Source organism: Hyperolius riggenbachi, chromosome 6 (assembly GCF_040937935.1).
Source record: "Hyperolius riggenbachi isolate aHypRig1 chromosome 6, aHypRig1.pri, whole genome shotgun sequence".
NCBI lineage: Eukaryota > Metazoa > Chordata > Amphibia > Anura > Hyperoliidae > Hyperolius > Hyperolius riggenbachi.
In genome coordinates, this window is record NC_090651.1 from 300,732,995 (window position 1) to 300,748,319 (window position 15,325).

Consider the following 15,325-nt stretch of genomic DNA (forward strand, 5'->3'; position numbering starts at 1 on the left):
GGGGTCCCTTGGGCAGAGTGGCCCTCCCTCAACCAGGGGTCCAGCCAAGGTTTTTGCAGCAATTTGTGGCCTCCCCCCCCTTGTCATAGATGCCCCTTCTCTCATAGTAGGAAGCCAATGGTGCCCCCAACACCCCCCTCAAAAAAACACATCAGATAGTCCTTCATAGGTGGTAGATAGCCAAATGTGCCCCTCCCCTCAGTATAGATAGCCCAGCCAGGTGTCCCTACAGTATAGGTAGCCATCAACCCCATGGCACACTTTAAATGCAGGAAATGAGCAATGACTTCACTTCCATATCTGACGTATACTCCATGGTCATTGCAACGCTCTCCCCTATGTTCATTGTCACTGGACTGAGGTGCACTGGCCATTTAGGGGGACACAGGAACAGACAATGGCTGTTACTGTATCCCCAGGCGCAACTCTAGCCATTTTTTTCACTCTAGCCCCCCCCCCGCCCCCAAACACCCTGTGCACCCCCATAAAAACAATCATAATGCAGTAATTGGGGCAGCATTTCACCAGAAAATAATTGTAACGCAGAAATGTTTCACCAGAACATAGCATTCACTCACCTGAAGGAGTACAGTTGAAATCGGCGCCGGTAGACTTGGGCGCAGGATACAGCGGTATATAGCTGATCCTGCTTCTGCACAAGTCCGGGCTGATTTAATTACTATTCCCCCTCCAGGCAGGGGTGCAGCTAAGGTTTTTGTGGCCCCAAGCGGACTGTAGCAAGAGGCCCTAGCCGCGGCGAAAAATGGGTGTGGCTATCCCGCATAAGTGGGCGTGGCCATGACATGTGGGTGGAGCAGGAGGGCGGATTGGGGCGGGGCTGTTTGCGGGGAAAAAATGGATGTTGGGGTGATTGAGGCGCGCGTAGCGCGCCGAAAGATTGGCGCGGCCATGACATTGTATGGGCGAAGCTTAACCGTAGCACAGCAAATATAGCCAACTATGACCATTAAATAATAAATGCAGCAACAGTTACCCCAGACACCAGAAAATAAAAACGCAATTTGGGCCACATTTCAGCAGAAATCAAACGCAATTAGGGCACATTTTCAGCAGAAATCAAACGCAATTAGGGCACATTTTCAGCCGAAATCAAACGCAATTAGGGCAGAGTTCAGCAGAAATCAAACGCAATTAGGGCAGAGTTCAGCAGAAATCAAACGCAATTAGGGCAGAGTTCAGCAGAAATCAAACGCAATTAGGGCCACATTTTCAGCAGATATCAAACGCAATTAGGGCACAGTTCAGCAGAAATCAATCGCAATTAGGGCCACATTTTCAGCAGATATCAAACGCATTTAGGGCACAGTTCAGCAAAAATCAATCGCAATTTGGGCCACATTTCAGCAGAAATCAAACGCAATTAGGGCACATTTTCAGCCGAAATCAAACGCAATTAGGGCAGAGTTCAGCAGAAATCAATCGCAATTAGGGCCACATTTTCAGCAGATATCAAACGCATTTAGGGCACAGTTCAGCAGAAATCAATCGCAATTAGGGCCACATTTTCAGCAGATATCAAACGCATTTAGGGCACAGTTCAGCAGAAATCAATCGCAATTAGGGCCACATTTTCAGCAGATATCAAACGCATTTAGGGCACAGTTCAGCAGAAATCAATCGCAATTAGGGCCACATTTTCAGCAGATATCAAACGCAATTAGGGCACAGTTCAGCAGAAATCAATCGCAATTAGGGCCACATTTTCAGCAGATATCAAACGCATTTAGGGCACAGTTCAGCAGAAATCAATCGCAATTAGGGCCACATTTTCAGCAGATATCAAACGCATTTAGGGCACAGTTCAGCAGAAATCAATCGCAATTAGGGCCACATTTTCAGCAGATATCAAACGCATTTAGGGCACAGTTCAGCAGAAATCAATCGCAATTAGGGCCACATTTTCAGCAGATATCAAACGCATTTAGGGCACAGTTCAGCAGAAATCAATCGCAAATTCGCAATTAGGGCTGCGGCTGCAAAAAGAAAAGAATTTACTCACCTGGCAGGCTGGCACTGGCAGAAGTCTTCTCTCCCTGGTCTCCTCTCCCGGCCGGCTTCTCAGGCGCGCAGTTCCCACGGAGCTCCCTCCCTGGCTTCCTCCTCCAATCTCCCGCGCTGATTCATGCAGGGCTACGGGTCGGGAAGATGGCCACCCGAAGCCCTGTACTGGAGACATAGTCTCCAGAGCAGGGCTTCGGCGGCGGCCATCTTCCTGTAGCCCTGCTCTGCTCTGCCAGCCCGGCGGGGCTGCGGGGAAAAAGTGACGTCACGCCGACGTCACGGAGCCGCCGAGGCCCCTAAGATTGTGAGGCCCCAAGCGACCGCTTGGTTCGCTTTATGCCTCGCGGCGCCCCTGCCTCCAGGCCGACATGGATAGTGGGGGAATGAAATAATTCGGCTTCCAGCAATTGCTGGAGGCTGAATAATTATGTTTTTAAGCAACTTCAGCTCCGTCTTCTGACGGAGCCGACGTTACTCACTGAGCGCTTCAATAGGAATGATTCCTATTGAAGTCTATGGAGGCGCCGGCTGCGCCCAAATCTAGCAGCGCTGAAAAGCACTGCTCCGACCTGAAGAAGTCTCCTCTCGTGGCACGCAGCTCCCCCAATATTCTTGCAGCCAGCAGATGTGAAACTACAGGAAAATGGCACCCATAGCCCTGTACTGGAGACTAATATTCTCCAGCGCAGGGCTTCAGATGCCATCTTCATGTAGCCCTGCTCAGCCTGCCAGAAAACCACAGACTCCCACAGGCTGAGGGTGAGCTGCATGGAGTGAACTCGTGCAGGGTCTATTAAGCACCACAAGCCAGTTCACCATCACCACCTGGGGGGGTCCCACAACTTGGCAGCTGCGCCTCATCCCCCTCACACAGCGCTCCAGGCACCTGCCAACTGGTGCATCAGGCACCTGTGTCCCCCCCCCCATATGTGGTTAGTGTATCTGAGGTCCATGTGTGAGTGACAGGGAGACATGGACATACAAATGTTACAGACAGGGCAGCATGGAAGGCCCCTGCTGTGGGTAAGGCCACAATTGGCCACTTGGTTCACCCAGACCTAGTTGCACCCCTGCCCTCAATGACAATGTTATTGGTCCTGTGCTGAAAATTATCACTTTTCTAGAGGCTTTGAATAAAATAAAAAAAAAACTGTTCCCCATAACCTGCATTCACCTCTGACACTGTGGCTGTCCTTGATGGGTTTTGGAGCACCGTATTAATGGTTATAGATGATGTGCTGGGGGTGTAATTAACACACACTAGCTCTCAACTCTCGACTCAAAAAGCCATACAATAAAAATCAAACGTTTATAACTTACTGTCCAGGTGCACTTCCTGACATTTGAGACATCTTGTAACAAACAAAATCAAGACTGAAGTTATCCAAATGATCTGCTGTGCCATTTGTGCAAAGAAACAGCCCAGTCACACAGATGCAGGTGTCAGTGGATTTAAGCTGACTGGCTTGATTTACTAATTAGAAGCTGTAATTGTGAGGTGGATACAAATTTAAAGGGGAACTGAAGTGAGAAGAATATGGAGGCTGCCATATGTATTTCCTTTTAAACAATACACATTGCATGGCAGCCCTGCTGATCTATGTGGCCGCTGAAGTGTGTGAATCACACCAGAAACAAGCATGCAGCTAATCTTGTTAGATTTGACAATAATGTCAGAAACGCCTGATCTGTTGCATGCTTGTTCAGGGTCTATGGCTAAAAGTATTAGAGGCAGAGGATCAGCGAGGCAGCCAGGCAATGTGCATTGTTAAAAAGGAAATAAATATGTTAGCCTCCATATTTCTCTTGCTTCAGTTGCCCTTAAGGGAACCTAAACTGAGAAGGATATGGATTTTTCCTTTTAAAATAGTACTAGTTGCCTGACTCTCTTTCTGATCCTGTGTCTCTAATACTTTTACCTACAGCCCCTCAATAAGCATGCAGATCAGGTGCTCTGACTGAAGTCAGACTGGATTAGCTGCATGTTTGTTTCAGGTGTGTGATTCAGCCGCTACTGCAGTCAAAGAGATCAGCAGGACTGCCAAGCAACTGGTATTGTTTAAAAGGAAACATACATATCCCTCTCAGTTTTGGTTCCCTTTAACCACTTGATGACCCACCCTTTACCCCCCCTTAAGGACCAGCGTTATTTTTTCTGATCTGTGCTGGGTGGGCTCTGCAGCCCCCAGCACAGATCAGGTTTCATGCAGAGCGATCACATCGCCCCCCTTTTTTCCCCCCTATGGGGATGGTGTGCAGGGGGGGTCTGATCGCTCTGGTGGGCAGGCTAGTTGCGGGGGGGGGCACCTCAAAGCCCCCCTCCGCGGCGAAATTCCCCCCTCCCTCTCCTACCTGCTCATCCCTGGTGATCGGGGCTGCACAGGACGCTATCCGTCCTGTGCAGCCTGTGACAGGACGTCCCCTGTCACATGGCGGCGATCCCCGGCCGCTGATTGGCCGGGGATCGCCGATCTGCCTTACGGCTCTGCTGCGCAGCAGCGCCGTACAATGTAAACAAAGCGGATTATTTCCGCTTGTGTTTACATTTAGCCTGCGAGCCGCCATCGGCGGCCCGCAGGCTATTCACTGAGCCCCCCGCCGTGAATTGACAGGAAGCAGCCGCTCGCGCGAGCGGCTGCTTCCTGATTAATCAGCCTGCAGCTGGCGACGCAGTACTGCGTCGCTGGTCCTGCAGCTGCCACTTTGCCGACGCACAGTATAAGCGTGCGGTCGGCTAGTGGTTAAAGGCTATCATTCATAAAGCATTTCCGCATGCGGAAATGCTTAAAACAGCTGACTTTACCGAACACTCGGCAAAGTCAGCATTCATAAAGGCTCTTTCCGCATGAAAAAATGACACTACCGAGCAGAGTGATAAATCACCGCCTTGTGCGGTGATTATCGGAACAAATGTAGCAAAATGTTAATTCATGAGTGTGAGGTCGGGAAGTACCGCTCACTCTGATGTGGCGATACCAATGTAAGTGAATGAAGACACACAGACCTCCCAGGCAGCTGCAGTAGAGCGGAACACGGAGAAATGTATCAACTCGGCAGCTTCTGTGTCTCCGCAAGCCTATCGCCTGCCTACCGCCAGGCCAGCCTAGTTCGGGGAATCTCCGCACTGCTACCGCACATGGATACATTTTTATGAATGCCCACCCAGAAGTCTAAAATACTGGCAGTGGTGTTTTCCCGCATCGATTCCCCTTACCGACAGCTCCTTTATGAATGATAGCCAAAGTGTACTGCAGCAAGAGAGATATGGAGGCTAACATATTTATTTCCTTTTTTTTTTTTTTCTCATAATTGTTCCTCTCCACGGAAATCTTTAAGGCTGCATTTCCACTTGTGAGGTGCGGAATCGCCGGGAAATCACCGCAGACGAAATCGCATGTGGGTGCGATTTTGCATGCGTTTTTTCCCGCGATTTCGCATAGGGTAGTAGGTGGGTGATTTTAACCATGTCACTGCCTGTGTAAATTAACATCACCTCCTATGCGAAATCGCATGCGAAATCGCAGGTAAAAACGCATGCCAAAATCGCTGTGCGCACTGTTGAGCTCTGATGAGATTATAACATTGTTGATGACATATTTGAAGCTGATTTAAGGGCATGCTTGCTTGTAAACAATGGAGATGACATCACTGTCTTGTCACATTTTGGGGTGGGGTATTGGGGATTACATTGTTATATAAGATACGAGAATTTGATGTGCTTGTAACCACACGCCTTGATAAAGGGGGACCCTGCGTGGCCCCCGAAACAACTGCCTGCTTATCATCTTTGTGGATATACATGGCTCAATGAAAGAGTGTGATTAATCTGGAGTGGTGTGCTGATACATTGGATTGCTAATACCCAGGAAGGCCTAGTGCACACCAGAGCGTTTCGGCTGCGTTTTGCGATCCGCTTGCGGGTGCGGATCCGCTAGGGTAATGTATTTCAATGGGCTGGTGCACACCAGAGCGGGAGGCGTTTTGCAGAAACGCATACTCCCGGGCTGCTGCAGATTTTGGATTGCGGATGCGTTTCTGCCTCAATGTTAAGTATAGGAAAGACGCAAACCGCTCTGAAAAGTGGCACTTCAGAGCAGTTTGCCAGGCGTTTTTTGTTACAGTAGCTGTTCAGTAACAGCTTTACTGTAACAATACATAAAATCTACTACACAAGAACGCTTCACAAAACTGCAAAACGCTAGCTGAAACGCTACAGAATAAGAAGAAAAAGCGTTTCAAAATCTGCTAGCATTTTGTGGATCTGCTAGCGTTTTTTGGTGTGCACCAGGCCGAACAGCTGGCCGACACCAGGCTTGGGTGTCGCCGGCTGACGCGGATAACCGGGGGCCGGCGAAGGCTGAACGAGAAGACCCAGGAGGACGCCGCAGGACCTCGCCGCCTACGGTGAGCTGGAAGATGCCCCAGGTAAGTGTATTCTTTTAAATTCGGGTACTCCTCGGAGTCCCTTTAACAATGCATCTTGCAAAGATTTTTATCTGATGGGGAGTTCAGCTTAATAGAACAGACTGTGTAGAGTATGGCTCTCATACTACATGGAAGGGGGTAAAATTGGTCTGTGATTTTTCATTTTCCAAAGCTTTTATCTGATGTGTGTACCCACCTTTACACTTGTGGGAACCTCATGAATTTTTCCGCAATGCAAAATCCCATGTGAAATGCACACATAACGTATCACTATGGGGCTTTCAGAAGCATCTACGACTTGGCAATGTGATTTTGTACATGTACTACATTATGGCATGTCAATACGATTCCAATTGCCAATCATTACCGGATTGCAAATGCTTCCAGAAATTGCGACAGCCATGTAGGTAATACATCATTTGGTGTAGAAAACACATGCAGAAAGACACTTAGGCCTGGTGCACACCAAAAGCCGCTAGCAGATCCGCAAAATGCTAGCAGATTTTTAAACGCTTTTTTTTTTTTTCTATGGCGCTTTGCTAGCGTTTTGCGGATTGCTGCAGCGGATTTCAGTATAGTACATTTCATATATTGTTACAGTAAAGCTGTTACTGAACAGCTTCTGTAACAAAAACGCCTGCAAATCCGCTCTGAACTGCCGTTTTTCAGAGCGGTTTGCGTTTTTCCTATACTCAACATTGAGGCAGAAACGCATCCACAATCCAAAAAATGCCTCACCCCGGAGGATTCGTTTCTGCAAAACGCCTCCCGCTCTGGTGTGAACCACCCCATTGAGATACATTGACCAAGCGGATCCGCAGCCGCAAGCGGATCTGAAAACGCCCCAAAAGCCGCTCAGTGTGCACCAGCCCATAGGGCTCTATTCACAACACAAGTGCAGTAAACACATTTTTTAAGGAACAATTACCGACAGCGGTAATTACCGTTTTTCCCACATTCACAACATTTTTGAAAGTAAGAGTAAGGGCTCGTTCACACTAGAGGCGTTTTTCTAATTTTTTTTAAGCGCTGGCGATTTGTCAAAATCGTCCTGAAAGCGCTTACACCATGATTCTCTATGAGACAGTTCACATCTGAGCGTTTTGTTTCCGATCCACTGAAAAAAGCAATTCATGGACCGTTTTTGAGGCGATTTTGCCTCAATGGAAGGTAGGGAAAACGCAAACGCTCACAAAATCGCTTTGTGAAGCGATTGCGTTCGTGTTTTTAAGAATAAATACATTGGGCTCGATTCACAAAGCGGTGCTAACCCAGTTAGAGACTTTAGGCGTGATAACCATTGCACCACGCTGGTGAAAAGCCAGTTTAGGCGTGATAAGTTTAGGCGTGCTAAGTTTAGGCATGATAAGTTTAGGCGTGATAAGTTTAGATAAGTTTAGATCGCGCGCAAAGTCACGCACGCAAAGCAGCGCCATTAAGCTCTATGCGAAGTGCACCAGACTTTGCTAGCGCAAAACTATTGATTAGCTGTGCACTGCGGTGCTAACGCAGTTGGTGCTTAAACTTATCACGCCTAAACTTATCACGCCTAAACTTATCACACCTAAACTTATCACACCTAAACTTATCACACCTAAACTTATCATGCCTAAACTTAGTTTAGGCGTGATAAAGGGCTTTTCACCAGCGTGCTAACTGTTAGCACCGCTTTGTGAATCAGGCCCATTGTATTTATTCTTTTCCGGATCAAAGTCAGGAAGTGAAAAAACGAAATCGTTCTGCAAAACCGCTTAGAAAAGCGGTTCACAAAAAAAAAAAAAAAACAGCACGCAGGTAATTGCCGGGAGTCGGAAAGAAAAATTGAGTCAAAAAATGCCCAACGCGGACGGACATGTCATTACGCCAATGACCCCAAACTTTCTAGTAAAAATGTAGTGGAAAATAAGTTTTCAGAGAAAATATTTTTAAGCCCAGCAAACACAGCTCAAAATACTCTAGATTACATAAAAATACAATAAATAAAATAAATTACATGTAATTTGACGTGAAGTGAAAAATATCAACGGGTACTTACAGGTGATAAAAAAAATCAGTAATTAAGGATTAAATAGTGCACTCTTTTTTCATTGTGAATTTTATTTTTTTTGCAGAATTTAAGTCTAATATTAGGGCTGGAACCCACTAGAGTGATTTTGTGAGCATTTAGGGAGCGATTCAAACCGCTAGCGATTTCCCTAAACGCTCAGCTAATGTTAATGGAAGGGCCAAATTCCACTGGAGCGATTGCGATTACCAAAATTGCAAACGCAGGACATGCAGCATTTTTGAGCGTTAGCGTTTCTGCAATGTAAAGTATATAAATGGTGGCATAATCGCTCGTCAAAACCTACACAGAGTGATTTTGCTAGAGTTTTTACATTACTGCACACTGTAACAAAATTAAAATTAATTGAAAGGACCAATCAGAATCAGAACTAAAAATGCTAATCGCTACACAACCGCTGGCAAATTGATTACACTTTTTAAAATCGCTACTGAAAACGCTCATGAAATTTACAAATCGCTCATACAAAGCGCTAACGATAGAGTTTTGTAGTGGGTTCCAGGCCTAAGGATGTTTTACCGACATGTTACCACACTTTTTTATCACTTTTTTACTGCATGAACTTCAGGCAGAAACTTTTGTGAACGCAAACATGGTCTTAATCCAGTTAGTAATTTTCCAACATTTGGTTACCGCATGCGATAACTCACTTTGACTAGAGCCCATAATGTTTCTTTACAGGCTGCACAAAAAAATGCAATGACCAACATGAATATTCATTAAATTGCACAAAGGAAACACATCAAGAAGTGCACATATGACTATGGTAGGGATTAGATTGTGAGCCCCTCTGAGGGACAGTTGAGTGACAAGACCGTATACTTTGTATAGCACTGTGTAACCAGGGACGGACGGATCTAGAGGGGGGCAAGCGGGTATCTTGCCCCAGGCGCAGTTTGTTGAATTCTTAAAAAGGCGGCAAAATGAATGGCAGTTTAGGCGCCAAAACCTGACCTTAAGTTTCCCCCTGGCGCAACTTGGTCTTGATCCGTCCCTGTGCGGAACTTGTCAGCGCTATATAGATACTAAATAATAATAATAATAAACTAATTGAAATCTACCTTGACTGGTTTTGGTTGGTGCAAATTTAAGGGGCCCGTTCTTACTTGGGCGATTTGCCGGCGATTAACGCAAATCGGCAAATGCAAATGGATAGCCTGCACCATTTTCCCGGCGATCACGTTTCAGTGCTCTAGAAGCGCTAAACGCAATCACGGAAAAATCACTCCCACAAAACGCAGGCGGTAATCGCCGGCGTTTTGTGCTTTCAAGTGTGAATGGGGCCTTATAGAGGTATCAGCAGAGAGGGAGTTTCTGGCTGGGAACACACTAGGCAGAAACGCTAGCGTAGCGGAAAACGCTAGCATTAACGCACCTAATACAAGTCAATGGGCCACATTAAAAAAACGCATCTTTTTGCGTTCTGCAATGTGTGTTTTTTTAATGCATGTTTTGTTGCATACTTTTCCAAAACGCATGCAAAATGCACATAATGAAAGTCAATGGTTGCGCTTTATTGCATTTTTGATGCTTTTAAAAAAAAACATTTTTGATGATGTATTTCCACTTCCTGCTGACTTCCTAGTGATTTGCATAAAACGCATATCAAAAACACATGCAAAATGCACAAAAATGCATGTACGAAATGCAAACACATGTAAACGCATGTGAAATGCATGTGCGAAGCACATATGCGAAACACAAACGCATCCAAAACACACAAAAAATTACAAATAACGCAAAAGCGCACATGCCGCAAAATGTGACCTTTTAGGCACTGCCTAGTATGTTCCTATACTTTGCCTCTGCATAGAGCCATAACCTGACTCCTCTAGGCTACTTGGGATGGTCAATGGGACACAAATAATTCCGAACTGTTACAGGATTATGCAACTTATATATGCAAAAGTATGCAGCTTTAAAATGGACCAATCAAATTCAAATGTACCAAGCAAGTTGGCATTTGATTGGTCCTTTTCAAGATGCATAAATTTGCATACACATTTTTTTAAATCTTCTATCAATTTGGAATTATTTGCATGTCATTGACCATCCCTATTTACTACTACCTCCCTTCTTCTGCTACTTTCACACTATATACATTGCATTGCGCAGCCTGAAAAATAGGATTGCAATGATGATGTAAAGTTGCACCGCAGCTTGACAGTACAACGTGACCCCATACAGTGCAGCATACAGTCCATAGATTTTATGCTTGCACTGCAGGCGTCACCTGATAATGCACTGCATGCTGATTATTATATTCAGTCGAAAAATGTTGCACTGCAATTGTCGCACAGTACTACTGTGAAAGCGTTCCTGTCATGTCGGCCGGCGTGATGATGCGTAGCGAGTGGCATGATGATGCGGACGTCACGAACTAGCCGGTAATGGGAGCCTCCGTCGGGACACGGAGAGGAGCCAGGAGGACGACTGAGGACCTCCCGGCCTATGGTGGGCTGGAGGAAGCCCCAGGTAAGTGACATTTTAATTTTAAGGTACTGCTCAGGGTCCCTTTAAATCTAAGCCGTGTCAAGCTTAAAGGGGAACTAGAGAGAGAGGTACTGCCCCTGCTCAAGAAACCCTCCCTCGACCCCTCGCTACCCTCCAACTACCGCCCGATCTCCCTCCTCCCCTTTGCCTCAAAACTCCTTGAGCGTCTGGTTCACAAACGCCTGACCCAGTACCTCAATGCCAACTCACTACTAGACCCACTGCAATCTGGATTTCGGCCTGCCCACTTAACCGAAATTGCTCTCACCAAAGTGGTCAATGACCTTGCCTTAGCTAAAGCTGAAGGTAAATACTCCATTCTCCTCCTCCTTGACCTTTCAGCAGCTTTTGATACAGTAGATCATCCCCTACTCCTCCAGTCCAAGGGCATTCACGATCTCGCCCTGACCTGGCTTTCATCCTACCTCCCCAACTGCTCCTTCACAGCCTCCTTCAATGAGTCCTCGTCCACCCCCAACCATCTCTCAGTGGGAGTCCCCCAAGGCTCGGTCCTTGGCCCCCTACTGTTCTCCCTATACACATCCTCCATTGGCAAGGTTATCTCCTCCATGGGTTTTAACTATCATCTGTATGCAGATGACACCCAAATCTACCTCCACACCCCTGACATATCCACCACTACCATAGACAAAGTCTCCTCCTGCCTATCTGCCATCTCCTCCTGGATGTCCGCTAGGTTCCTGAAACTAAATCTAGACAAAACGGAATTTATGATCTTCCCACCCCGGTCATCCCTGGACCTCCCAGATGTGCAGGTCACTGTTAACCACACTACCATTCGCCCTACCTCTCAAGCCCGCTGTCTGGGTGTCACCCTGGACTCCGTACTCTCCTTCACTCCTCACATCCAAAACCTCACAAAGTCCTGCAACTTCCACCTTCGTAACATCTGTAAGATTCACCCTTTCCTGACCTCGGCCACCACCAAACTCCTCATCCATGCCCTCATAATTTCCCATCTCGACTACTGCAATGCCCTTCTGTCTGGTCTCCCTATGACCCGAATAGCCCCACTGCAGTCCATCATGAATGCGGCAGCCAGAATGATCCACTCCTCCCATCGCTCCACCAGGGCGGCTACCCTCCGTGAATCCCTCCACTGGCTTCCTATCCAGTCCAGAATCAGATTCAAGATATTGGGCTCTATCCATAAAAAATTTGTGGCAAAAAACTCCTTGAGGGAAAATACTGCAGCGGTATTTTAGACTTCTGGGTGGTAATTCATAAAAATCTTGCCAGCTGCGATGCAAGTGCAGAGATCTCCCGCTGAAGGCTGGCGGTAAGCTGTCGGAAGGCATGCGGAAACACTTCAGCCGGCACAGTCCCTCCGTGCACTGCTCTCTCTGGGAGGTCTGTCCCATTCACTTGTATGTAATCCGCAAAATCAGAGGAAGCTGTATTTCCCGTCCACATACCGCTTCCTCTAAACTTTATGAATGGCCATTTTGTTACTTTTTTCTAGATAAATCTAGAAAAACACTGGAGAAGGCGGAAATTTCTCGCTCTGCTGGGGGATTGTAGATTTTCATGCGGGAACAACTTTTATGAATGCCCACTTTGCTAAATGGACGGGAAAATCCGCTGTTTTGAGCGGAAAACTTGCGGTAAGCTTTTATGAATAGAGCCCATTGTGTCTGACCTACAAATCCGTCCACAACACCTGTCCAACCTACATTTCTGATCTTACTCAGAGATACACACCAAGCTGCTCACTCCGCTCCTTCAATTAACTTCGTTTGTCCGTCCCCCGCATCCCCCAGTCCCATGCACGCCTCCAGGACTTCTCAAGAGCCACTCCAACACTATGGAACTCCCTACCTCCACCCATTAGGGCAGCCACCTCCTTCAACACCTTCAAAAAGGCCCTCAAAATTTGCCTTTTCACTCTGGCCTACCACTCCTCACAATTGCTCTAAACCCACAACTGAACTCTGGTCCTCTACCTCTCGTGTCCCTACCTCTCCCTCTAGATTGTAAGCCTTTGGGCAGGGTCCTCCTCCTTTTGTGTCCTACCTAATCATGCACCTCCATTACTGTGAACCCATGCTATGCATTTGAGTAAACCTAACTTGCCTAATCTCCATGCTCCCCTCCAGTGACTGACTAAGCATTACCTGGTACTCATACTGTGCTATGTGATCTGGTTTTCTTGTATTCCTGTATTGTCATATTGCTGTACGTCACCCCTAAATATTGTCTGTAACCTAAATTAATGTCCAGCGCTGCGTAATATGTTGGCACTTTATAAATACAATAAATAATAATAATAATGATAATACGGAGGCTGACATATTTATTTCCTTTTAACCTCCCTGGCGGTATGAATTGTGCGGCCGCGGGAGGGTTTTTCTCACCTTTTTTTTTTAGCATGTAGCTAGACTAGCTCTAGCTACATGCTTCCCCCCTCCCTGCGGCGTCCCCACGTACCTTCAGATCGCCACCGGCGCCGCTTGCCCATAAGGAAATACCGTTCTGAACGGGATTTCCTTGAGGGCTTCCCCCGTCGCCCTGGCGACGAACGGAGTGACGCCGCCGATGTCGTGACGTCCCAGGGAATCCCGATCCACCCCATAGCGCAGCCTGCCGCCGATTGGCCAGGCTGCGCAAGGGGTATGCGGGGGGGGGCCCTGTATCCAAGTGGACATAGAGTTAGAATAAAAAGTTGTCCGAGCGAAGCGAGGACCGAGCCCGCAGCCCAGCGAGCGAAGCGAGCGGGCAAGGGGACACTGATTCTACTAACAAGGGGTATATCACTTTAAATGTATGCTATTCTGTCAATGTATGCTAGTTAGTTGGAACACCCCCACTGTCCTCATGCCCGCAGCAGTGTTAGTGCAGCAGTAAACAGACTAATGTTCCCCAGCGCTCCCAGCATTACAGAGAGCAGGCATCCTTTTGATGTAACTTCACTGCTTTACTCCGCTCCCTACCCACACGCTGAAGCTGGGAAATGTACAGTTGCTTCTTATATTTTTAATGCTTCATCCTCCTTTATGTGCTGATACATATGATTATGTGACAGGTAGCCACACGCAGTGATTATGCACGGATCTGTATATTGCTGTCGCTGCAGCTCAATATCATGAAGCTCTGATAGTGAGCTGCAGCCACGGCAGTTTAGGCCCCGTTCACACTTGCGGTTTTGCAAAAACCGCACCGGATGTCCGGACCGCACCGGATCCGGATCGGACCTGAACCGTACGGTTCCTGTCCGGATCCGGTCCGGATCCGGTCCGGTTGCATACGGTTTCCGTGCGGTATGAACACGGTTGCGGTCCGGATCCGGATTCTTAAAGAGATAACAACCGGTATAAATACCTGGGGTTCTGGGAGGTCAGCAGAAGCTCTGGGGTCATTGTTGGAGACAGCTGGACGTGTGGAGACCATCCTTGGATACAGAGACAGCAGTTGGGACCATGGATCCAGTCATTTTTTACGCTTATTACCTGGGAATTCTCTCCTTCCTGTTGTTTACCTACTACTATGTGGGGAGAAGGCGTGCTCCTCGCAGGAGATGGTGGGTGCACCCTCTACTAGCCAGGAGGCAGAGGAAGGGAGAGTTCCAGGCCCTCTACCGGGACCTCAGACGACACCCACAGAAGTTCTACAGCTACACTCGGATGTCTATTCCCCTGTAAGTGTATAGGCCTAAATACACCAACCCCCACCATTCCTAAACACCCCACCCTCACCCCCACAACACCTCATCCCTGTATACCTAGCTAAACACACCACCCTGACCCCCACACCCCTGTATACCTAGCTATACACGACACCCCCACCCTCCACAACACTCCCAAACCTCTGTAAACACACCTCCCCCATCCTCCACCCAACACCTTGTCCCACAACATACTTTACAGCTTCTTCCTTTACATCTCCTGACAGGTTTGATACCCTTTTGGAGATGGTGAAGGATGACCTTAGGAAGAAGGATACCACGTTCAGGAGAGCAGTCACACCACAAGAACAACTACTCATCACACTGAGGTATGTAAAAACAAATTTTTTTATTGCAAAAACAACCACTTTCCAACATGGAAACATTCTTCCAACATGGAAGACAAAAAATTAACATATCTATGGTATAGCCCGGTCAGTTTTAAGGAACACCAACCACCAACTTTGTGCTGGAAGAGTTGTAGGGCATAGCTGCCCAAGTGTCTTTCGGGGACACCAGGCCCTAAAATTGAAGTGCTTCAAAAACCTAACCACTGGCACATGACCCTCTGAGCCATGGATGAAGGACACAGGGCAGTGAAAAGGCTAGGCCTCTCACCGACCAGTCAAGGTGTCCTT